The following is a 25819-nucleotide window of genomic DNA, read 5'->3' as shown; positions in this document are numbered from 1 at the left end:
CCCAAACTCTTCCAATATATAAATAAAACATTGCAACTGTACACTGGATTGTGAGATTACAGTCTCCATTTTAAAAATAAACGACTCTCAAATGCATAGAAAATAAATGGCAAGTTGAAGTTGTAGGTTATGCCCAATGTTGTAGCTTCATTTAAAAATCTTACTAATACAATTGTTTTCCCACTCTCCCTTCATACCATCTCTTCAATTTTATTTAACAGCCAGTTTTGACGTTGTCATGATATCTATGTATCGTAGGTGAAAGCTCCTTGGAAACAGAACTTGGGATGGGGATTTAGTGAACGTGATTTATTTGCAAAGTAATCTTTGGGCTACAGGAGTGAGAAAAACAGAAAAGGACAAAGGGAAAAGGCTGAGCAAGGATGGGATCTCAACTGGAGTGTTACTTTCCTGAAACTGCAGGGGGGCTCTCAGGAGCACAAATCGAACCGGCTTGTCCATACTTGAAGCAAAGGGGGAGCAGTTTGTACCCTATGGCACTCAATCTTGGTTGGAGGGCAGTTTTCCAAGGAACTGGCCGCTGTGATGCACTAACAGTCAATTCTCAAAGCAGCGGGGAGATAAGTGCATCAGCAGGCAACAGGGTTCTAGGCAAGGCACCTACACTATTCACTGTCAGCGTACATTTTAGAGCACATACCATCTAATGCTGTGCTCAACACCATCAATTGAGTTTCTTTAAATTTACATTTCTGTATTCCCCAGGGTTTTTATGAACATCTACGGTTGACTAATGACTCAGTGTAAGATTACCTAGCAGCTTAATAACTAGTGAGCCAGAAAAATCACTTTGTAAAAAAGGTAAAGGTCAGTTTTTGCCTCGTTGTTCAGTGACTTATTTGGAATTACTCCCCACGCCTTAATTTTTTAGCCCTTTAGTATAAACTTATGATAAAAATGTTGCCTATGTAATTGCAATGACAAAACCTATGGAAACTATTTTTATATGCCTTATTTAGTCCTAATTAATGTGTAGACTGCAGAGAGCAGAAGTGTGGGCAATTATCTAGGGGTTTTTCCATTTGCAAAAGATTGCTACAAGCCATGGGTGTTTAGATTCTTTGGTTCTTTATCATTAAAGCAAGAATGGGGCCTAGTATATAGCATGCTTTATTATAACAAGTCATTTACACAAAACTTTTATCTAAAGAAAATATTCAATAAATGTGAGTTGAATCAATCCTTTTGAGTTGAAACAAAGAATGCTAAATTATACAGCATGATACTTCTGGATAAAATATATGTCATATATATATGTATATAGTTGATCTTAGAGAGGACAGAAAAATCAATGATGCGAGAGAACCACCAATTGGCTGCCTCCTGCACTCCCCCTTTTGGGGATCAAGCACAACCCGGCATGTGCCCCAACCAAGAATCCAACCGTGACCTCCTGGTTCACAGGTCAACACTCAACCACTGAGCCACACCAGCTAGGTTATGTCACACATTCTTGATTAAATTTTGCATTTAGTAAAATAATTTTTTTCCTAATAAGATATTTTTGATTGAGGAAACACAAAAAGCAGAAGGTTTTGTTGTTTTCCTGCTGATTTGCTTCTCTCTGGGTGTGTTTACACTGACAAGTGAGACAGCAGAGTCCAGTCCCGCAATGACTGGTTGACTGCTAAATGCAGTTTGTCTCTGTCATCATTGTGTATATGAAGGGGTATCGGTATTTTATTTGAAACAGTATGTCACTTTGGGTTTCATCCTGTGATTATCTAAATTAGAGTCTATGTTTAGCTGAGACAATAACAGGCACGACAACCCACAGTTTAGTAAAGCCAAGGATAACTTTACAAGAAAAGCCAAGATGAAAGAGGTCTGAGCTTTCCTCATATGCATTCTCTTACAGGGTTTTGTTTACCAGCCACGTTTTAGAGAAAAATGAGAGTATTCATCCAGAATAGAATACACAGTTATAATTCAGGAGAATATGGAAAGTAACTAAAAAGAATGAGGAAGGCTATTGAAGGCAAATAAGAATTATTGTCTGAAAATATGATAAAATATTTGAAAAACACTTAAATCATCAAATAATTAGGTTCCATTCCTAGCAAAGGTAACTTTTAAAAAATTAGAAAACAAATAAAAAAGATTTATTTCATGGGCTTTTTAAGAAACCCTTGCTTATTTATAGACATCGGGAAGCAGTAAGTATATCCTTTTGCCCATAGCACCAGATTTTAAAGACATCACATTTCTTTGGGTCTTAGAAGACATTAAAAAATGTTCCTATTTCTTTATTACAGATTAAGAATGCATTGAAAATATAAGACAAATTTATACAATTTAATGCATTATTTGTGACCTAAACAATTTTAAAAATTGTGGGGAAGTTTGCTGTGAAGATCAACAGAAATATACCATACACTTACAACAAACAAAAGGTAAGAATAAGTTTTATAATTTTCTTCTTTGGAGGTATTAGAAAAGAATTTCTTAATATATCTGCAATGCATTGATTTGGTTTTTCTATTAAGATGTAGCAAATTTGAGGAAATAATATATTTAAAAAGAATTTAATGTCAAAGGGGAAAAAAAGGAGACATATGTAATACTCTTTGTAATACTTTAAGCAATAAAACAAAATTTAAAAAAAAAAAGAATTTAATGTATCCCATATAAGAAATTCAGGATTTTGGTATTTTACTACATCTGTACTTACTTACTAAAATAAGTATGGTGTCACCTTGTCTATCCAGAATCATTAGACCACGGAGGCATTTGGAGAACAAGTAACTTTAATTAGCTAAAGATTTATCCCTTTACATACTACAATGATTTGCTTCAAGATTTAACTTTTTATTGAGAAAATTTTCTAAAATATTTTTTGTGTATTTTCTTAGAGTGTAGATTGTGGTGAATATAATTTAGGTATTAGTTATCATGTTGAGAGCCAAGATCACAAGATTTTGAGATGACTGGGGTTAGAATTCTACTTTTAGCATTTTGTTTTGTTTTGTTTTGTTTTTTTTTTTAGAAAATTGCTTAAGTTTATAAATCTGTTTTTAATTGAGATCTAGGGATAATATTATATCTCCTGGAGTTGTTCTGAAAACTAAATTTGATTGAGCTTATACAAGGTTCCTGGAACTCATCCATTCCTTAGATGATTTAGGATCATTATTGTGAATATCAGTTGAGAGATTAGGATTATTGGACCATATACTATTTGAGAATAGGGCTTTTTTGAGTTCCTTTGCTGATTTAACTTTTTCTCAATTCTTTGTCATCTCTCTTTTAGTTTGCTCCCTCTAACCTACTGTAAGCCTTGGAAAACAAATTTAAAAAGAAAACATGATAATTTATTTAAACACTATATTAGTTATCTACAGCTGAGCTGTTCAATATGGTAGCCACCATCCAAATGTTAATTTTAATTAAAATTAAGAATGTGCTTTAGTTTCACGTTTCAAGTGCTTGCTAGCCCCGGCAGCCAGAAGCTGTATTAGACAGTGTAGAGAAATAGCATCATCACAGAATGTTCTACTCAACTGTCCTGATGTACAATGTTTAAGCTCTGTATCTGTGTTGTGGAGCCCTAATAATAGGTGAAATGTGGCTCTTGCCTTCCTGTGACTTAAGTCTAGTGAAAGAAATGTGATATTTAGGGGAGGAGTTTGGAAGATGTAAAAAAATCAGTGATGCAGATGATGACTTTTTGAGAAACACTGAAGAGTTAGAATAAACAGCTCAGGATTAAAAGATGAAAGAAATGACTGAGATGAAGCCTAAAGGGTAATTAACATTTGTCATCATCCCAGTGCATGAAAATGTACTAATATGGGCCTACTTGCAGGAGGAAAGAAGGGGAAGGGATGACTTTATTTATGTCCATAGGAGTGCTGTATTCGTTTTTTTAAAAAAATATTTAGTATTTTACTTTTTTTTTTACTATGAATATATATTATTTTAATAATACAAATTAGAATGTAATTTAAAAAGAATCATGATCTTTGTAATACTTAAACTTTCTGTCCCTCTCTCTATCTCTAAATAAATTTTCTGGAATCTGTTCCTATTCTAGTCTTTTTTAGTTATTCCTCACTGAAAGAGATCTCTCTCCTCCTGTCCAAATTACTGTATTTTTCATAGTTTGAATGTCCTCCCTTCCTTTTTCATTGTAGATATTGCCACATATTTTATTCTTTTTCCTCTCTGTCTTAAAATCATAACCGTTATGATTTTCCCTTCAGGCTATTCATATATGCAAGATTCCTGAATCAAACCAGTTTGATCCAACTTTCCTTTCTTTTCAATCAGATTTCCTTAGAGTGGCCTCTATTTGTTCTCTTCAGTTCTTCACTTTTAATGTACTCTTCACTCTGACATTAAAATTTTTTCTCTTCATTATTAAGTGGATATGCTTTTTACTAAGGTCTACAATTACCGCTGTCAACAATTTACTGTTGTTTACTCCAGCAGAACTTTTACAGTCCATCTCTTCCTTGGTTAAAAATATTGACCACTGCATTTACCTATGCTGATGACTCCCAAACCTGTCTCCAACCCATGTTTTCCCCATAGCTCACTTGCTCATCTCTCTCTCCCTCTCTCTTTCTCTCTCTCTCTCTCTTCCACCAATTAATTGATTACATAAGAAATTGACCATTAAATGCTTCCACAAGGATGTGCTGTAGGCAATTCAAACTTTGCTTTATCAAAAACAGAGCACCTCAATAAAAACCCCTCCTCTAGCTTCTTCAATATTTTTCTTTTAGTCAATTGAACCATCATCTACTCATTTTCCCAAGCTAGAAACTTAGAAAAGCCTCTTTCATACCTCAAGTATGTGGCTAATACTGCCTTAAAAATCTTTCCAATCCATGCTTTCCACTCTCACCATCATTGACTTAGGCAATAGTAAATTTAATCACAAAATCTCTGTCCTTTAATCCTCACCCTTCTCTAATTCATTCTTCATACTGCCTCTAGGGTGATTTTTTAAAAAAATTTATATTTATTGTTGCAAGTATTACAAATGTCCCTTTTTTTCCTTCTATTGACTCCTTCTAACCTGCACCTGACCATTGCCCCAGGCCTTCATCACACCATTGTCTGTGTCCAAGGGTCATGCATATATGTATATAAATTTTTTGGTTAATCTCTTCCCACCCACCTACCCCCACCTAGGGAGATCCTTCTAAAATTCAAGTCAGCTATATAATTATGTTTCCTTTTCTTTCTTTCTTTCTTTCTTTCTTTCTTTCTTTCTTTCTTTCTTTCTTTCTTTCTTTTTTTCTTTTCTTTTAATTCTTCTGTTTAACTCTCTGGTAGTTTTTCTCCTGTCTTAAAATAACTGTTGCCTAAATAATTGTTTCTTGTTAAAACAAAGAAAAACACAGAATTCCCAAAATTTTGCACCACATTGGAATCTTCAGAAAAAGCATCCAGGTATGACACTTTTTCTTCAGTTTCACACCCCCCTTCCCCCGCCCCCCCCCCCCCCCAACACACACACACTTCCAGGGTCTTTCCCAGTCACCACTGCCACCACCAACATGTTAGGTCCTAGAGGTGCCACTTCTCAGGTAAATTGTAGTCCCAGACAATACCCACTCTCATTTATACAATATTCAGAGAGTGATTAAGTATAAATAAAATTTTAACTAAATGTTATAAAACATAATGAAAACTTTAGGGAGAAAAATGAGACAATTGGCAAGGAGAATTAACAAAAGCAAAGACTTATTGGCTTTATTAAATCTTGCTGCTTCTTCACTTTTAAGAAGCTTTAAAGGTGGATCTCTTAGGCCAACATTTTATATGAAGTAGGCTTCCAACACAGCTATTGCACTGCTCTGCTACCGTGCGGATAAAGGAACCAAGAACAATGTAGCTCAGATGTTTTCACTGGTCTTTGTGCGGACGCCAGCCTCTGGCAGGACTTTCATGTGGACTCCCAGTTACTATGGTTGCATGACCCACATCTAAAAGTCCTATCAGGGCCAGGGTTGGCAGGCATGACACTGGATGATGTGAAAATTAAGTTTTAATTTTCCTATAAAATGTATGTGAAAGATACAACACTGCTTTTAGGAGAATTCAACAGATATTTCTGGGCATTGTGAATAAGAAATTTCTTGGATGAAAAATAAATCTGCAGGGATTGGATGAGGTCAGCAATGCTTGTTCAGTATCTCAAGCCGATAAAAATCAGTTAATTCATGAAGGAAATGACATTGAACTTGAATCAAATTCAGTTGCTTTGATTCAGCAAGCCACAACAGTTATAAACAAGAATATTATAAAAATTTGGGGTGATATCTATGTTTCTGAAAAAGAAGCAGTTCAGCAGGCTGATGAATAAATTGTCCAGCTATAGCAACAGCAAGATACCAGAGGATGCCTCAGACTTATTTGTTATATTTTAAAGATGCAATATGCCTCATTGCAGTGGCTCAGTGGTTGAGTGTAGACCTATGAACTAGGAGGTCACAGTTCAATCCCCGGTAGACATATGCCCCTGAGTGTGGGTGCAGGAGGCAACTGATCAATGATTCGCTTCATTGATGTTTCTCTCTCTCTCTTCCTCTCCCTGCCTCTCTGAAATCAATAATTTATATATATGCAATAAAAGCCATGTATTGATTTAGAAAAAAAATAAAGATAAGTTTTTCAGCTAAATTCATATGGCTTGGGTGGGTAGGGACATGGGAAAGTGTGGGAAGCCACCTATTGTCTTCTCTAGCAGAGAGGTGTGGACAAGGAGCCCAGAATGCTGGTGACCCTTGAAGCCCTGGCAAAGGTCAGGGCTATGCACCCACTGGTTAGTCCAGACAATGGTAGCTGAAGCAACATCCCCACCAGATAGTCATATAAATCCTTACTGATAAGATAGTCTGTCTGTTACTGGAAATTGCCTAAGAGCTATAGGTGTATCCCAAACTCAATAAAAGGATGGCAAGGCCTGAGCACAAGCTGAGTCCATCCTCTTGGGATGGGCTCTTGCCTGGCCCCCCAGTTTCCAAATCATTATTTCTTGTCTTGTCTCGCTCATTTGTGTGTGGCCCCTCTTCCAGAGCCTGAACCCTGAACCAAGAGGGACAAAGGGGCCATTCACATGAAAGCCAATTTATAACCTAGAAGATCACTGAAAATCTTATGTTTTAGGAAATGTTCATAAAATATATTTTGTAACAATAAAATAAAATGGGTCTTTATAAAGTGAGATTGACTCTATAAAATTATGTAACAAATGGTTTTATCTCTTTAGGTCACATGTGGATTAAAACTTTTTTATCATAAGCATGGCCCTATGTGTGTATCTATCCTCCTATCTAATAATAGACAAGTAGGGTAATTAACCGTACCTCTGCTACACTTCCCATTGGCCAATCAGGGCAATATGCAAATTAACTGCCAACCAAGATGGCGGCCGGCAACCACGCAGCTGAAGCGAACAGGAGGTTTGCTTGCTCCAGTGATGGAGGAAGCCAAGGTTCCCCGCCTGCTGTGGCCCGGCTCTGAACTCCTGAAGCAACAGCTCCAAAAGCAACAATGTTTTAATTATAGAAGCTAAACAAACCCCAGATACCTGTTTTCGGCCTCAGAGCTGGAGCGAGCAGGACAGCAACAATGTTTCAATTATAGAAGCCAAACAAACCCCAGATACCTGCTCTCAGCCAGCTGGGTCTCAGAGCTGGGGCCGGCTCTCAGCTCCAGTGACAGATATAGAAGGTAAATAAATCCCAGGAGAAAAAGAAAAAGAAAAAAAGGAGAAGCTGGGAGCTTCAGTCGCCTGCCAGCCTGAAAACGGCCCTCAGCCCCTCACCCAGACTGGCCAGGCACCCCAGTGGGGACCCCCACCCTCAAGGGGGTGTGACCAGCTGCAAACAGCCATCAGCCCCTCACCCAGGCTGGCCAGGAACCCAAGCGGGACCCCCACCCTGATCCAGGACACCCTTCAGGGCAAACCAGCCAGCCCCCACCCGTGCACCAGGCCTCTATCCTATATAGTAAAAGGGTAATATGCAAACTGACCCTAACAGCAGAAGGACTGGGAATGATTGGTCACTATGACACACACTGACCACCAGGGGGCAGACTCTCAATGTAGGAGCTGCCCTCTGGTGGTCAGTGCGCTCTCACATGGGGCAGCTCTGCTCAGCCACAAGCCAGGCTGATGGCTGCCAGTACAGCGGTGGTGGTGGGAGCCTCTCCTGCCTCCTCAGCAGCGCTAAGGATGTCTGACTGCAGCTTAGGTCTGCTCCCCGCTGGCAAGTGGACATCCCCCGAGGGCTGCTGGGCTGCCAGAGGGATGTCTGATTGCCATCTTAGGCCCAATCCCCTGGGGAGCAGGCCTAAGCCAGCAAGTGGTCATCCCCCGAGGGTTCCCAGACTGCAAGAGGGCACAGGCGCGGCTGAGGGACTCCCTCCCCCCGAGTGCACAAATTTTTGTGCACCAGGCCTCTAGTAGTACATAATAGTAATAATGATCTTGACCTATATCAGAACTGAACATTCCTTGATTTTTAAAACATTCTTTCAACATAGATTCAATGTTAGGGTTAATTTAATTGTAATCAAAGTCTCTTATAATTCTAAAATGAGTGTTCGCTGAGTCATAACTTTCACCAACAAGTATATTTTATTGAATCACAGAATCAAAAAAAAAAGGACCTTTGAAATTCTGTGGCTTATTTATAAACCTGTTTATGGATCAGCTTTACCTGTGGAAATTTTTAAAAAGAATGCAGATCTCTAGGACTTATCTTAACCCATTAAATCCTGAAGATCAGGGTTTAAAAAAATTCCTTAGATATTGCTGATGCTGATGGAAGCCAGTTTTGAAAAAATAAATTCATTCTTTCCAGTTTACAAATCAGAAGATTGAAACAGGCCAATGGAGAAAAAGTGACTATCCCAAATAATGTAGCAGAGCTGAGACAAGATTCTAATATTCTTAACTCCCACCTCAGACTAATTTCTGTGAAGAAAAAAATTAAAGAATTTTCTATTTAAAGAACTCTGGGAGTTATTTAGAAGAGTGGAAAATGTATTATTATTTCATGTGATAGGTCTCTACTAGGAAAACCTTTTCTGCTTCCATCTTAGATGTTGTTGGATAAGATTCTGAGTAAATTATACATTTACTTGAGATATGCTGTCATAAATTAAACCATACTAATAAATGTATTACTTGTGGCAAGAACAAGGCTTAATACTGTCAATAATAATAATAGATTTTATAATAATAATTTACTTTTTCATATTCCTCCAAGAAAGTCAACATATTTTCTTCAACTTTCAGCTTTATAGTTTTATAAGCTGAATTTTCAAGTGACATTGAAATTCATCATTATGTTCTAATAATATATTCACTTGTTACATAATCCAACATTCATAAGACATGAGCAATCACTTTTTTTATGCTACTGCAAAGCTACAATGATGCCAAATGCTTACCAAGTCAATAGGTTTAACTAGAGCAGCCATAACATGAATCATAAATCATGACCAAGGGCCTATATAATACCTTATAAATTTTTTTTTGTCTCTGAAGAACCATGCATCAAATTAAAAGCTAAAATCTATAATGATCTTCATTAATTTCTGCCTGTTATGATCCTTCAGTTTTTACCTTATACCTCAGCGATGATAATAAGCACTCAAACATTTATGTGGTTCAGAATTCAGCTCTAAGTGCTTTTGGTAGAATAGCATTATAGGGCCTTAAAGAATGCTGTGTTTATAATAGTAATTGCTTACTTTCCTGCTGAATTGAATAACTTTTTCTCTGGGAAATAATTGCTCTTCCATTGTTTTCTGGTTCTAGCAAGCACATTAAAATTTCATAAAGAATCCTGCATTTTTTAAGATATACCAAACACTTTTCTGCTCTTAATGAAAGGCAGGTGCTGGGGTCCAACCCCAGCAGGTCCAGGGGTCCACAAAGGTGTGGACAGAGTCGGTGAAGAAGGAATGACACAGAGACAGCGTTCAGTTGATCAGCAGCCTAGCCAGGATCTCTAGCCAAGTTCTTGTCAGGATCTCCAGCGAAGTTCTGGTTAGGATCTCCAGCCAGGTTCTGTGTCCATGTTCTCTCGCTAGGTTCTCCAGCCAGGTTCAGTCTAGGTCAGGGGTGGGCAAACTTTTTGACTCGAGGGCCACAATGGGTTCTTAAACTGGACTCAGAAGAAGGAGCTGCGGCCGTGTTTCCCGACGTTGCCATGTTAACACTGCTGCTGGTGAAGGAGCAGAGGGGAGAGCAAGAGAACCCTCCGCTCTTTCAGCTCCGCGGGCCGGATAGAACAGCCAAACGGGCCGGATCCGGCCCGCGGGCCGTAGTTTGCCCACGGCTGGTCTAGGTTCTCCAGCCAGGTTCGGTCACCAGGTTCTAGTCAGGTTCTCTTGCCATGTTCTATCCAGGTTCTGTAGCCAGTTTCTGTCTCTAGGTTCTTCAGCCAGGTTCTCTCGCTAGGTTCTGTCTCTAGGTTCTGTGTCCTGTTGTCTTGTTACATCTGTATTTATACCAATTGATTCCAATCCTATCAATCTCTATTCCAAAGGTTAGGGCGTTTCTTATCTCCATTCCAGGGAGTAAAGATTATGTAGCTTAAGCATGATTGTTCGTAGTTAAAGTGATTAATTACCCGCCTGGCACTTAGTTAAGGGGTTTTATTCCCTCCCTAACTTCAGGGGAAAATCCCTACCTGGGGAAACAACCTTTCTCAGAGAGGTGACCTTGGTTAAAACACATAGTGCCAAGAAGGTGAGTAAACGTATTAAGAACAGTATGCCATATACTCCAGGTCCCTTGAAACATATGCTGTGCAGATGTTTCTTCCCTGCAGCGACTGTGTCAAGCAGCAAGGATGGACCGGCTCCCAGCAGGCGGGGGAATCTGTCTTTGGGTCACAGTGTGCTTCGCAGATGTACGGTAAAGCTCAGTCACCATACAAGTCAGAGGAGTAGGATCCTTCAACAGTACCGCTTTCTTCCTCAACAGCAGATTCTGATTCAGTGTGACCCCTGCAAAATGAGGGTAGAAGTAGAACATCTCAAACAAGCTTTTAGCTCCAAGTCTATACTATTTTGAAAACAAGCGCTTAGGCCACATCTGTACTGGCCCTTGTTAATGATCTTAAATTTCTAGTGTCAATCACTTCTGTCATGTTTAAATTTCTTTTAGAAGCAAAGATAGTTTTCTAATTAATGGAAGTCTAATTTTGATTAGCTAGTAAAAAGAATAATCAGATTTGCTGAGCCTTGCAGTTGATCAAGTGATGTAAGTGATACTCTATGTAACAGCAAAACTTGCCCAAATGCCTGAGAAAACTCATCCTCTTTCTACATTCCTCTCATACCCACTTCAGTTCTCTGGTCTTGCTTATCATCCTGAGGGTTCAGAAATATAACAAGTGACTGATATTTGAAACAACTGGAACTTTGTGGGTTTTTTTATTTTTGTGTTCCTATTATGTTGTCAGAAAAATGGCTAAAAATAAAGAAATAATCCAATCTATTTAAGTTTACTGTGTGGTGACTTATAGTTATTATGTAGAAATGACTTTGTTCCAACTGTGTGGGCTGTGTGTGACATTGATTGTTTTAAAACAATCTTTTAAATATGAAGTAAACTAAAAATATATGTAAAAAATGAGTAATGTAGTAGAAATGATGATTCAGAGAATCAAGATAGCGGCATAGGTTAACAACGGAGTTTGCTGCTTTGAACAACTACTTAAAAGTGAAACCAGAAAACGGAAGGGACATCACCCAGAACCACTGGAACGCTGGCTGAGTTCAGGAGGTCCTACAACTAGGAGGAAAGAGAAACGCATACGGACACTCAGAGGAGGCGCAGTGCTGAAGTCAAATTCTGAGGTGCAGAGTGCGCGCGCGGAGCGGGCTGGTGGCGGAGGGCGAGGTTGGCGTTTTCAATCGGGAGGGAGTCGCAGACTCTGAGCTCCAGATTCGGGCGAGTCTTTAGGGACCCAGACTCAAACGGGAGAAGCGGGACTGCCTGGCTTCGGTCAGAGCGAATGCAGCTTTCTCTCTGAGGTTTGCAGCCATTGCTGGGACTCAGAGAGGCAGAGCCCCTGGGGACAGGACTGAGAGCCGCCATAACTGCTCTCTCCGGCCCACCCTGTTGATCCTGTGCAACCCGCCTTTTAAGGTCTCTCAAGAACTGTTTAGAAGCCGCCGATAAACTTAATGAGATCTACAAGAAAACTAATGAGACCCTCGATGTTATATTGGGGAACCACCTAGAAATTAAGCATACACGGACTGAAATAACGAATATTATACAGACTCCTGACAGCAGACCAGAGGAGCGCAAGAATCAAGTCAATGATTTGAAATGCGAGGAAGCAAAAAACACCCAACCGGAAAAGCAAAATGGAAAAAGAATCCAAAAATGCGAGGATAGCGTAAGGAGCCTCTGGTGCAGCTTCAAGCGTACCAACATCAGAATTATAGGGGTGCCAGAAGATGAGAGAGAGCAAGATATTGAAAACCTATTTGAAGAAATAATGACAGAAAACTTCCCTCACCTGGTGAAAGAAATGGACTTACAGGTCCAAGAAGCGCGGAGAACCCCAAACAAAAGGAATCCAAAGAGGACCACACCAAGACACATCATAATTAAAATGCCAAGAGCAAAAGATAAAGAGAGAATCTTAAAAACAGCAAGAGAAAGAAACCCAGTTACCTACAAGGGAATACCCATACGACTGTCAGCTGATTTCTCAACAGAAACTTTGCAGGCCAGAAGGGAGTGGCAAGAAATATTCAAAGTGATGAATACCAAGAACCTACAACCAAGATTACTTTATCCAGCAAAGCTATCATTCAGAATTGAAGGTCAGATAAAGTGCTTCACAGATAAGGAAAAGCTAAAGGAGTTCATCACCACCAAACCAGGATTATATGAAATGCTGAAAGGTATCCTTTAAGAAGAGGAAGAGGAAGAAAAAGGTAAAGATACAAATTATGAACAACAAATATGCATCTATCAACAAGTGAATCTAAGAATCAAGTGAATAAATAATCTGATGAACAGAATGAACTGTTGATTATAATAGAATCAGGGACATAGAAAGGGGATGGACTGACTATTCTTCGGGGGGAAAGGGGTGTGGGAGATGCAGGAAGAGACTGGACAAAAATCGTGCACCTATGGATGAGGACAGTGGGTGGGGAGTGAGGGTGGAGGGTGGGGCGGGAACTGGGAGGAGGGGAGTTATGGGGGGGAAAAAAGAGGAGCAAATGTAATAATCTGAACAATAAAGATTTAATTAAAAAAAAAAAAGGAAGCGAAAAAAAAAAAAAAGAAATGATGATTCAAATGCACATCCTATCCAATACGTGGTTTAAGAAAATGGTTCATTCCCTTTGAAATCTCCTTGGTAATCCTCCTGAATTCCATTCCCTTTCCTGTCTTCTCAGAGAAAATTAAATAATAGATTTTGTGTTTAACATTCCTTTTCTTGGGTCTAAATAGAAATTATATTGCATGAGACCATTTATGATTTGCCTTTTAAGTTTATTAGACATTATGTTGCAGAAATTCGTCCTTATTGTTGTTTAAGGATGCAATATATTCATGTTGACTGTTGTCTTATATCAATACAGTATGAATATACCACCATTTATTGACTGATTATTTTGCTAATCTCCATTTTGTTTTGTTTCCATAAATATTCAATCCTATCAGGAGTACTTTTGTCTAAGTGCACATGTACTGAAGTTCTCTAGGGTAAATACTCGCATATTGAATTACTGTTTTACAGGTTCAGCTTTATTAGTGAGGGGCAATTTGTTTTTTATTTATTATTATTATTATTATTATTATTATTATTATTATTGTAATCCTCACCTGAGGATGTTTTTCCATTGATTTTTAGAGAGAGTGGAAGAGAGAGGGAAAGACAGAGAAATAGTGATGTGAGAGAAACACACCGATTGGTTGCCTCCTGCACGTGCCCCAACCAGGACTTGGGCCAGGATGGAATTTGCAACCCAGGTACGTGCCCTTGACTGGAATGGAACCCAGCCCCTTTAGTCCATTGGCCAATGCTCTATCCACTGAGCCAAACCGGCTAGGAAGGCAATTTGTTTTTTAAAATGCTTAAAGCAATTGGCAATCCTACCATCATTTTATGAAAGTTCCATTTTTTTCAAATCTTACCCAATATGTGACATTTTTATATTTGTCATTTCTTTGAGTATGAAAATGTATTTTCATGGTGATTTTAATTTTCATTTCTCTGATTGATTTTGAGGTTGAGCATAATTACATGCATTTATTTGCTGTTTATGATTCCTCTTCTGTGATGTGCCTTTACATGATTTTGCCACATTTTCTATTCGATTGTGTATGTTTTTAATAGACTTATAGGATTTCTTTATATATTTTGGATACCACCCCATATTTTCCTAGTTTGGAGCTTGTGTTTTACTTTCTTTATGGTAACTTTTGGTACTGTAAGACTTTATTAATCATTTTCTCTGTGTACGTAACTTTGTGTCTTATAATTTAAAATATCCTTCCCTAACTGACAACATAAAGATAATCTTCTGCCCTGATTGGTTTGGCTCAGTGGATAGAGCATTGGCCTGTGGACTGGAGGGTCCCGGGTTCGATTCCGGTCAGGGGCATGTGCCTTGGTTGCGAGCACATCCCCAGTGGGGGGTGTGCAGGAGGCAGCTGATCGATGTTTCTCTCTCATCGATGTTTCTAACTCTCTATCCCTCTCCCTTCTTCTCTGTAGAAAACCAATAAAACATATTAAAAAAAAAAGATAATCTTCTATATTATCTAGTGAAAGTTTATAGATTATATTTTACCTTTAAATCTTATACAACTAATTTTTTAAATATTACATGAGGGAAAAGTTGTAATTGTGATCTCATAACATTAAATAGTAGTCTCAGAACCATTTATTGAAAACTCTATCCTCTCCACTGACCTATATTGCCAATTCTATTATATATAAAATTTCCAAATATGCGTGGACTTTCTGTTGGGGAATGGAGGAGAGGACTGTTCAGGTGGTTTATCCTTAATCAACACCAGATTATCTTAATTACTATAGCTTTATAATGCTTCGTGAAATTTTATAGGGTAATTATTCGCAGATTTAGATCTCCCTTAAGACTATCTTACCTATGCTTTGTACTTTAATTTACACTTTTTTGATTTAACTTTTCAAATTTCACAAAGATAATATTTGGGGTGTTAATGGACACTGATCAAAGTATTGATCAATTTGGGAAGAATTGATATCCCTACAATATTGAGTCTCTGGATTCATTGTTCATGGTATATTTTGATATATTTTAGTTTTTTAAAACATCTTCCAGTAGATTAAATGTCTATAAGAATCTTTGTTAAATTTTTACTATGTACTTTACATTTTCAATGATATTATAAGTGACATCTTAGAAAAGTTAAAATTTTAAATTGATAGACTGTATTTTTAAAATAGTCTTAGATTTACAGAACAATTCAGCAGATAGCACAGAGAATTTGCATGTGCCCACCCCTGCACACGGTTTTCCTTATTCACATCGCAGTGAGTAGGTGCATTTTTATAATTGATGAACTGATATTGGTATGGTAATATTAACTAAGTCCATAATTTATTCAGATTTCCTTAGTTCTGACCTAACGTCCTTTCCAAAAGTCTCAGGATCCCATCTAGGGCACTACATTGCATTTGGTCATCATGTCTTTTTAAACTCTTTTTTGCTGGGACAGTTTCTCAGGGTTTTTTTTTTCTTTTTGATGGCCCTGCCTGTTTTTGAGAATTACTTACTATTCAGGTATTTCATGGAATGTCCCTCAGCTGGGATTTGTCTGATGATTTTTCTCACGATTAGACTGGGGTTGTAGATTTATGGAGGAAGGCTGTAAATTACATTTTCATTACAACATATCAACGGTACTTCCTATTTATATGATTCATGACTGTTGATATTGACCCTGATCACCTGGCTGAAGTGGTGTTGATCAAGATTCTCCGCCATTATAAAGTTACACTCCCTGCTTTCCCTCTTTTCTATTTTATACTTTTGGGGGGAAGTCACTATGTATAACCCACACTTCAGGAATGGGGAGTTATGCCCTCCAAAATTACATTTTTCTGCTTTATTAGCATCAAATTCTTGCTAAGTGACCCAAAACATAACCACAGATCAATTTTGTGACAGCTAGGAAATATATAATTTCCGGTTTGTGAAACCATCTCCTCTCCTGTCTCCTATGTATTACTGGGTTTTCCTCCTTTTTTGTCTCTAGCAGTTCTTCCCAAGTCCTCATTCTCCTCCTCTTAACTATGGAATCTGTCCTAGGCCTTCTCTTCTTTTTCCTTAATATGTTTTGTTGATTTTTTTTAGAGATAGGAAGGGAAATAGAGATAGATAGATAGATAGATAGATAGATAGATAGATAGATAGATAATAGATAGACAGACAGACATGGATGGGTTGCCTCTTGTATGCACCCCAATGGAGGACTAGAGCCACAGCTGGGCATGTGCCCTGACCAGGAAGTGAACCAGTGTCTTTTTGGTGCACAGGATGATGCTCAACCCACACTGGCCAAGGGCAGGCCTTCTATTTTCTTTACACTTTCTCTTCCAGATGTCTCCATTATTCTCTTATTTCAACTTTTTGCCACTGTGTTTCTTTTATCTATGAACTCTTTCCAAACTCTATCACCACTCCCACTGCCTGTAAGATACACACAGCATTATTCAATTAGACTTATCTAAAATCAAACACATTTTTTGAAGGAAAAATACCACATGATCTCACTCATTCATGGATAATAGAGACCATTATAAACTTTTGAACAATAATAGATACAGAGGCAGAGCTGCCTCAAACAGATTGTCAAACTGCAGCGGGAAGGCCGGGGAGGGTTGGGGGGCAGGAGGTAGGGGAATAAGAGATCAACCAAAGGACTTGTATGCATGCATATAAGCATAACCAGTGGACATAAGACATTGGGGGATAGGGGAGGCTAGGGGACTGTCTAGGGCGGGGGGATAAAATGGACACATATGTAATACCCTTTGTAATACTTTAAGCAATAAATTAAAAAATAAATAAAAATAAATAAATAAATAAAAAAAAAATCAAACACATTTTTTTCTCCAAATCATTCATTCCTCCTGACATACATGAATCCCAGTATACCTCTCCCAGGTGCCAAGCTCAAAACCTTAAGGTCATTTTGACTTCTTACTTTCATGCATAAAAAATTTTAGTATGTATATGAAAAGCCCTCCTCAAAATGATGTTATTTTTTCTGTGTATCATCATTGCCTTATTAAACTTCCAAAAAGCCATATTTATTAAATGTAGTCAGTATAACTTGACAGTAAAACAGAATTTAAAAATGAATTTTTACCCAATATACATTTTGTCCCCCTTTTCTTTGAAAATAGGCAGAGTATCAGCCTTTTAGTTTGTGGGGGTTTTTTCGTAATACTCCAATACACTCACCCTGTTGAACTCACTAATCCAAGTAAGGGGAAGTCAGAGAACTGTTTTTCTAACCTGCTTCTGACCTATTGTACTCTCATGGGGAAGTCTGCTTTTTCTTGTTTGCTTGCCTATAAAACAGTAATCATAAAATGTTTAATTCTTGACTATCAGCAGGTGAATTATATTCACTGCAGATAACCTTGACTTCAAGTCCGTGTTAGCATAATTGCAGGCTAGTGAAGACTATCTTTAGCTAAAATTGTATACTAGGTCTTGTTTGCTTTCACTTTTTTTTTTTTTTTTTTAAAGCAGTTTACTGCCCTAAAGAGAGCTTTCTGATTTAAAAAAATATATATAATAAATTAATATTTCCACATTTCCAGATGTTTCTGAACAATTATTTGTTAGTTATTACTTTAAAGCTGGTAAATTCTTATTAATCTGAGGAGGTAATGCTAGCTATCTCTATTTTGGAGTGTGGAGCTAGGATAACAGGGGTGGAGAAGAAAATGTTAAGTAATGTTTTCTCATCTTCTATATTGTGTGTGTGGGTTTTTTTTAAAACACAAATAGAAATGCTTTGATGTTTAACTGTGTGCCTGTCAAACAGTAAGTATTTACATAGGATGATTTCTGAATTTCATTTGAATCTGGATTATGCCTCTCCTGTTTCTCTGACCTTGGATATATTCCTTAATCTCTCTTAGCTTCCATGTCATCATGTGTAAAATGGGCATTAAATATGATTGCACAGAGAAGGTACATCACACACGTGGACTATTTCTTGTAATAAATGGACGTGTAAAGCATTAGACCAGAGGCTCTCCAAGTGTGGTCCCTAATTGCAGCATCCTCATTACCTGGAAACTTGTCAGAAATACCAAACCTCGGGCCCCAACCCAGACCTAAGGAATCAGGAGCCCTGTGGATGGGGCTCAGCAGTTTGGGTGTTAACCAGCCCTCCAGGTGATTGTCATGCCCACTGCTGAGAACCAATTCAGTAGAACTCTAAATAAATAAATAAAACATTAGGCTACCATTATGAGAGGGAACAAGGAACCATCATATCTTCTATGGTTGAGGAAAATTTGACATAGCCATTGCTTCCAGTTATTTGTCATTAATCTGAGAGGCAATTAAAAATAGTTAAACTTTGAAAAAATTAGAAGGGTTTGTGAAACAGGTGAAGATGGGACTTAGGGAACTGGGAGTTCTTTAGAATTCACAGAACAGAGGATAGGAGAGAGAAAGAATGTATTCAACTGAAAATATTTCTCTCTGTTTCCAAACTGAAAATCAGTAAAAAATGAAGAAGCTAGATTTTATTTTACTGTATAATAAAGTTTCCAGCAGCTAAAGGGGCAGTAGTTGAACCACATCATCAAGAGGGAATAATAGAAATCTCGGGGTGGGGTGAGAAAATCTCTATTCTCAACGTCTCAGGAATCTTAAATCCCAACATAAAGTGAGATCAAGGAAACGGTGAAGCTTATAGTCCAACAATCAGGAGAGGTATAAATTCTTTTAACCTCAGTAATCTACTATTTCTGTCTCCTAGTCACTGAGAAAGATTTAAATGTATATTCTATTCTATGGGGATTGGAACTGACCTACTTTTGAGGTATTCCTTTTTTAAATGAATTATGTGAAGGTCAGAAGAAGAAACAGAAACAAAAACACTACCAACAAATGAATGTGTGTTTCAGCCAGAGTGCTCTGCTTGGCTTCACGGAGCAAATTCATGACTGCCCGAGGCTAAGCAGTTCCATTTCACCCCTTGACCTTCTGCCATGCGCTCTGCCTTGCTTGCTGTGAGGGTTTTTTTCCAGCTACGAAAATGTGATCCTAGAAATGTTTGAATATAAAATTATTCTGGCTTCAAGGCTCAAATTCTGTTACTTAAATTGTCAACCTATATGTGCATATTGAAGAGGAAGGGTTCAGGAACGATTCTAAATCGTTCAGCAACCTACTGGCGGGTTCTGTTAACATCATCACTTCCGAAGGAGGAAAGAAAGCCAGTTGATTTTTTTAAAGAGTAATTTCTCCTCATCTTTTTTTATGTATTCACTTTTTAATCAGGGGTAGGATAGTCGCCAGGGTCATAATACCTTTAAGATTTTCTTGTGAAGGCTTTTGGACTTAAAAATATCTCTGAGGTCACCATTAAATACAGTTCCTGAACTGTATCAACACATTGATCCCCCATCAATCATTTATCTACCCAGAAGTCCCATTTGTCTCTTAATTTTTATTAATCTGCTATTTTCTGATAACTTTTTGAAATCCCCATACTATTGTGTGTGTCCATTACAAATTTTTCTCTCATTTCACACTTTGGCATCTTAAAATTGCTTTGAACAAACTTCCCTCCATTCTCAGGCACCTTCCACCTTCTCATGCTGACCAAACCTCACCTCCTTCCTGTTCACCAGCACCTCAGCTGCCCACACTCCACGTGCTACAGGCTCTCAAAACAAAAGTGGCAAATCCTCATTTCCTGAGATGGCTTCCAAACCACTTCTTTTCTTTTAAAATTATTTTAAATTCAATATTTCTATCAAAGTGATACCAGGATATACTTTGTAAATATAAATAGTTCTGCAAAGCTTATTACAAAAATTCTCCAAAATACCAACCCCCTAGAAGCAACATGTCCTAGAAGCAACACTTTGCAATTCTTAGCTGTTTCGTTTAGACTTGGCCCTCAGATTTACAGATATTATGTGTATAGGTTTTTCTTGATTATTCAGTTTTAGATATCATTACAGAGGAAAAAGATTAGTTATCTCTACTATTCACTTATCCCCATCTATAACCTATCTTCAAGTAGTTAATGTTATTTCATCTTTAGATCAAGATTTAGTATTTATATTATAACCATGTGATTATTATTCACAGTGCGTCAGATTATATGCTACACTTCTATTTCTTTCTTTTTTTTAATATTTACTTTTTCCATTGATTTTTAGAGAGAATGAAAGGGAGAGGGAGAGACAGAGAGAAACACTGATGTGAGAGAGACACATGGATTGGTTGCCTCCTGCACACCCCCGCTCTGGGGATTGAGCCCAAAATCCAGACATGTCCCCTGACCTGGAATCGAACAGCGACCTCCTGGTTCATAGGTTGACTGACGCTCAACCACTGAGCCACGGTGGACAGGCTCTTTTCTAACATCTCTTTCCCTGAGGTTAATAATTCTCTCTCTGTTTCTCTTTGCCTCTCTTTAGTTTTCTCTGACCTATCACTACTTCACTCCTAAATATCCTATCAGAAATGGACATCATTTTATATGTCTGGGGTCAGTTCACTGTTGTATTCTATACATTGCTATCATTATAAAGCCTCTCTGTTTTCCTTGATATCTCCCTGCATGGTCACACTCTCTGTCTAGAGATGACTTATCACATTACCATATACGAAAAATCCAGGTGATCAGCGGTGGTAACAAATATAACCACTCTGTTACCACCTTCTCGACCTTCCCTCTTGTCCTAGACAAACTTGCTCATATCTGGTATAATATATCTCTACCTCCTTTGCCTTAGGTCACGTCCCCTCGCAGGCCAGTGAATTATATTTTCAAATAGCTTCAGGCTCATTTCTTACTCATTATTTCATTTGCAATTGCCTTAGTCCAGCCCTCATTATTTTGTATTTTACTATTGCAACAGTCTCCAATGTGATCTATTTATCTCATGAGTTTATGGCACTCTAGTCTGTCCTCACACTGCCACCAGACGCATTTCCTAGAACACTTTTGGGTCATATGACTCCCTGGCCTAAAAACCTGTGGGAGTCCCCAATACATGTGGTAAAATGCATACTTCTTAGCATATCATGCAAAGCTAATTGTGCTTTGGCCTCTTCCTGACCCTCCAAATGTGTCTGTTTTAAAGTGGCAGCTGATGTTTTTAAACTGATATTTATTGGGAAATGCACAGTTTTTAAGTACTATTCAATGCGTTTTGATAATATGTACACCCACGGTATACTATTTTTAGACTTAAACTCCTAGAATAATTGCATTTCTTCAAATATGCATTACTCTTTAGTACTTCTGCATATGCATATGCTTTTTCTCCCTTGACCTAAACCAGTGGTTCTCTCTCTTTCTCTCTGGAACCAACCTGGGACCCTTCAGGCCTCAGGCCAACACTCTATCCACTGAGCCAAACCAATCAGGGCTCTTCTCCTCTCTTCTTTTTCCCTGGAAGAAGGAAAAGAGAAAGGCAGAGGGTTTTGAATCAGTACCAAAACAAGGGATAAAGAACTCTACTTGGACATACAGCAGTCCAAGTAAGACCCCAGAGGCTTGAAATAGTATACAAGTTGGGGAACTATGATGTGTTCCAACCATAAAGTGAAAGAAAGGATGGAAGGAGATGAGGTTGGAGAAAGGGGTCCCAGGCTGTCCTCACATGGAAGTCATTACAAAGCCTCTCTTTCCCACACTCCCTCTTCACTCTCTTTCTCCCTTTCACCAGGTTCACCTATTTGCTTTAAAATAACACCTCAATTGAAAATTGAAAACAATCCAGGCCTTAGTCAGGATTTTCACCTTTATCATGAGAACAATAGGAAACCATTTGGCAGACTTAATTAAATGAGTGGTCAGAGCAGATTTTCTTTTTAAGTTTATTCTCATTGCTGCATTGAGAATGGTCTGGGAAGGAATGGACAAGAAAGATTTAGAGCAGTCAGGTGGTGATAGGTAAGAGAGATCATGGTGAACTGAAGTGGTGGGAGCAATAAGATAGAAGGAGTATTGGGCAGGTGTGGAAAGTATTTCTAAGGTAGAATTGGTAGGTCTTGCTGATGGGTTGAATGATCTTTTACCCTCTCTGCATCCACCCCCTTGGCCATTTAACTTTGAAGTGTCCTCTGCCTCTGTCTCTGGACTTGACCATGTGCCTGGCTTTGGGTAATAGAATGAAGCAGAAGTGCAAGTATGCTGCTTCTAAGTCTACAACTCGAGAGGCCTTGCTCACTCTTGTGTTTCTGTCATCTCCATGAGGACATTCCTGAGGTAGCTACTGGCATGGAACAGATACGTGGCAGAGACTTGAAGTGCCCAGTCAGCCCAGTTGAGACTTGTTTAATAGACAATTTCTTCTCCTGTCACCTGTCAGAAGACACTTGGCAAAAGTGACTTCTGGGAAATGTATCCACTCTTTTTCTTTTTTCTTATACCTTGTGCTTAACTGTCACAGCAGCCATAAAGTCTTATTGTCTTCATTAATCACATGTCTGTTCTCCACCAGACTATGCATCCCGGATGCGGTCCATTTCATTTCATTTTACTTTTTAAATAGTTTATTGACTTCAGAGAGGAAGGAAGTGGGAGAAACATCAATGATGAGAGAAAACCATTGATCAACTGCCTCCTACATGCCCCCCACTGGGGATCGAGGCCTCAACCCAGGTATGTACCCTCACTGGAAATCGAACTGTGACCTCCTGGTTCATAGATCGACGCTCAACCACTGAGCCATGCCAGCTGGGCAGGTGGGGGTCCAAAAAAAAAAAAAAAGAAGAATATTCAATCATTATTACCAAGTAAGCACTCAATGAATTTGTTGAATAAAGGTGCAAAATTAATACTGAATAATTTTTTAAATAAAGTTATAAAATTGTTTAATAAAATCCCTGGTGAATCTGACTACCTGGGTATAAATCAGAACTCAGCTACATATTATATGTGCAATTTTGGACACAATATATAACCTAAATGCGGCTCAGTGTTCTAAAGTGTAAAATGGGAACATTCATTACACTTATTTCATGGGTTGTTATACAATTTACATTTTGAATCTTTTTAAAATTCTTGGAACACTTTCTGGCAATAGTAGAACACTCAACATTATTCTAGTATTGTTAATTTACATTAATAAAATCATGTAACATTAAAAATACCCAACTTCTAGCTAACCTAAGGAAGATCAAATATAGATCTTATAGAAGCCATTTAGTTTAATCAACTAAGTATCTCTTTCAAAGTATCTCTAATGGAATGTAAGAAAAATATCTGCTGGGGTCCAACCCCAGCAGGTCCAGGGGTCCCCAAAGGTGTGGACGGAGTCGGCGAAGAAGGAATGACACGGAGGCAGCGTTCAGTTGATCAGCAGCCTAGCCAGGATCTCTAGCCAAGTTCTGGTCAGGATCTCCAGTGAAGTTCTGGTTAGGATCTCCAGCCAGGTTCTGTGTCCATGTTCTCTTGCTAGGTTCTCCAGGTTCTCCAGCCAGGTTCTGTAGCCATGTTTCCTCGCTAGGTTCTCCAGCCAGGTTCTGTCCAGGTTCTCCGGCCAGGTTCAGTCACCAGGCTCTAGTCAGGTTCTCTTGCCATGTTCTATCCAGGTTTGGTGGCCAGATTCTGTCTCTAGGTTCTTCAGCCAGGTTCTCTCGCTAGGTTCTGTCTCTAGGTTCTGTGTCCTATTATCTTGTTACATCTGTATTTATACCAATTGATTCCAATCCTATCAATCTCTATTCCAAAGGTTAGGGCGTTTCTTATCTCCATTCCAGGGAGTAAAGATTATGTAGCTTAAGCATGATTGTTCATAGTTAAAGTGATTAATTACCCGCCTGGCACTTAGTTAAGGGGTTTTATTCCCTCCCTAACTTCAGGGGAAAATCCCTACCTGGGGCAACAACCTTTCTCAGAGAGGTGACCTTGGTTAAAACACATAGTGCCAAGAAGGTGAGCAAACATATTAAGAACAGTATGCCATATATGCCAGGTCCCTTGAAACATCAAGGATGGACCGGCTCCCGGCAAATATCACTACTTATACCACTAGAATGACAAAATTTCAGCTTCTTAGAATCAAAGTTAGTTTGTATATATGTTATATAAACATTTTCTCTTTATTTTTATTATTATTTTATTGTTATTATTTTGCAACCACCTAACACTTACGAATTAGTGCAAAAAAATCAAACTTAAACCCACATTGTCAGTACTGGAGATTACCAGAAAACATACAAACACATGGGCTAGAATGAGCTAAGCAAACCTACCCATCCAGAGAAGTTCAGATGCACTGACAACTGATCAGTTTTTGAAAAATAAGAAGGCTAAAAGGTTGAGAAAATAAAACAAGGACAGTACACATTGTTGGAATTCATTTAAAATGCCTTCCAGCAGGAGATGCTGATTGAATGGGTAATTCTTTTATAATCCATATCTTGTTGTAGATTGTCTTTAAAAATGATTCTTTCAAAAGGCTCCATTATCTAGCTGATAGGAAAATAATGAGTTGGCAGCCCTTTCAAATGGAAAGCTGTTGTTAATCAAAATAATATTTTTCTACTTAACATGCAGCAGAATTTTGCACCAATGTATTTTTATGTCTTTCAACTAAAAATAAAATCAAGATGGGGACCGCAGTTATATTTTCTGGGTATAATCCGAATCTTTAAATTCTAAATTTCTGTTGCCTCATTTCTGCCATCTGGTGGTTGAAAATACTGATGTTCTCTCAGTCTGTGAAACTATATTCTTTGTCGACATAGTATTAATATGCATTGCCTTCCATCTAGTACTTAGCCATAACTAAGCTGGAATGCATTTAGTATATTGCACATGGAAAAAACATATTTCCCTTTTCTGAGTTCTTCAGATTTTATGACACATTTATTATTTGTATACAAATGTTTTATTTTGATAAATCCTATAAATGGTATTGTTTTAGAATGAAGCTCTTTAGAATGCTCTACAGATATTTTCCCACTTCTTCAGCTCAGTGGATTTTTAGAATGCCAAGGTACTTTGACAGAGCTCTAGAATAAATCATTAATTTTGGTTAATGTCTTTTCAAAAATGGGCAAGTAACATCAAATGCAAAATGCAAATGCAAAGTATAGTTATCAGTGGAGTTGAAGACCAATAAACATTAGATGGTTTGTGAGCACTTGGTCTTTCCTTCATTTCCATAAAGTCCAGTCCACTGTACGCCTTCCTAATTATGCAAAGCATGTGATGCAGCAGGACTGAGTAGTGCATTAGGAATAAGAGAAAGGGAGTAGAAATAAATATAATATTTTGTTGAGTGCTTTTTCTGCATCTATTGATACGATCATGTGATTTTTGTCTTTCAATTTGCTTATGTGATGTATCACGCTTATTGATTTACAAATATTATAGCAGCCTTGCATCCCTGGAATAAATCTCACTTACTTACAGTGTATGATCTTTTAAATACATCGCTGGATTGGATTTGCTAATATTTTGTTGAGGATTTTAGCATCTATGTTCATCAGGGATATTGGCATATAGTTCTCTTTCTTTGTAGTGTGTTTATCAAAAGCATTCGACAAAATCTAATACCCTTTTTGATAAAAACTC

General features: G+C 38.1%; 1 protein-coding gene across 1 annotated transcript in view; it reads left to right on the top strand.

The window, feature by feature from the left end:
* Positions 1–2282: 2282 nt before the first annotated feature.
* The window catches only part of CD36 (CD36 molecule (CD36 blood group)), a 275923-nt gene continuing 252386 nt past the window's right edge, over positions 2283–25819 (top strand). Inside the window, exon 1 of the mRNA XM_081102358.1 lies at positions 2283–2414. The gene's annotated coding sequence lies outside the window, so the exon portion shown is untranslated. The remainder of the gene's footprint in view (positions 2415–25819) is intronic.

The sequence above is a fragment of the Myotis nattereri genome (genome assembly GCF_964212035.1).
Source record: "Myotis nattereri genome assembly, chromosome: 11".
Taxonomy (NCBI): Eukaryota; Metazoa; Chordata; class Mammalia; order Chiroptera; family Vespertilionidae; genus Myotis; species Myotis nattereri.
The sequence above is the reverse complement of the archived record's forward strand: the minus strand, read 5'-3'. Positions and strand labels throughout refer to the sequence as shown.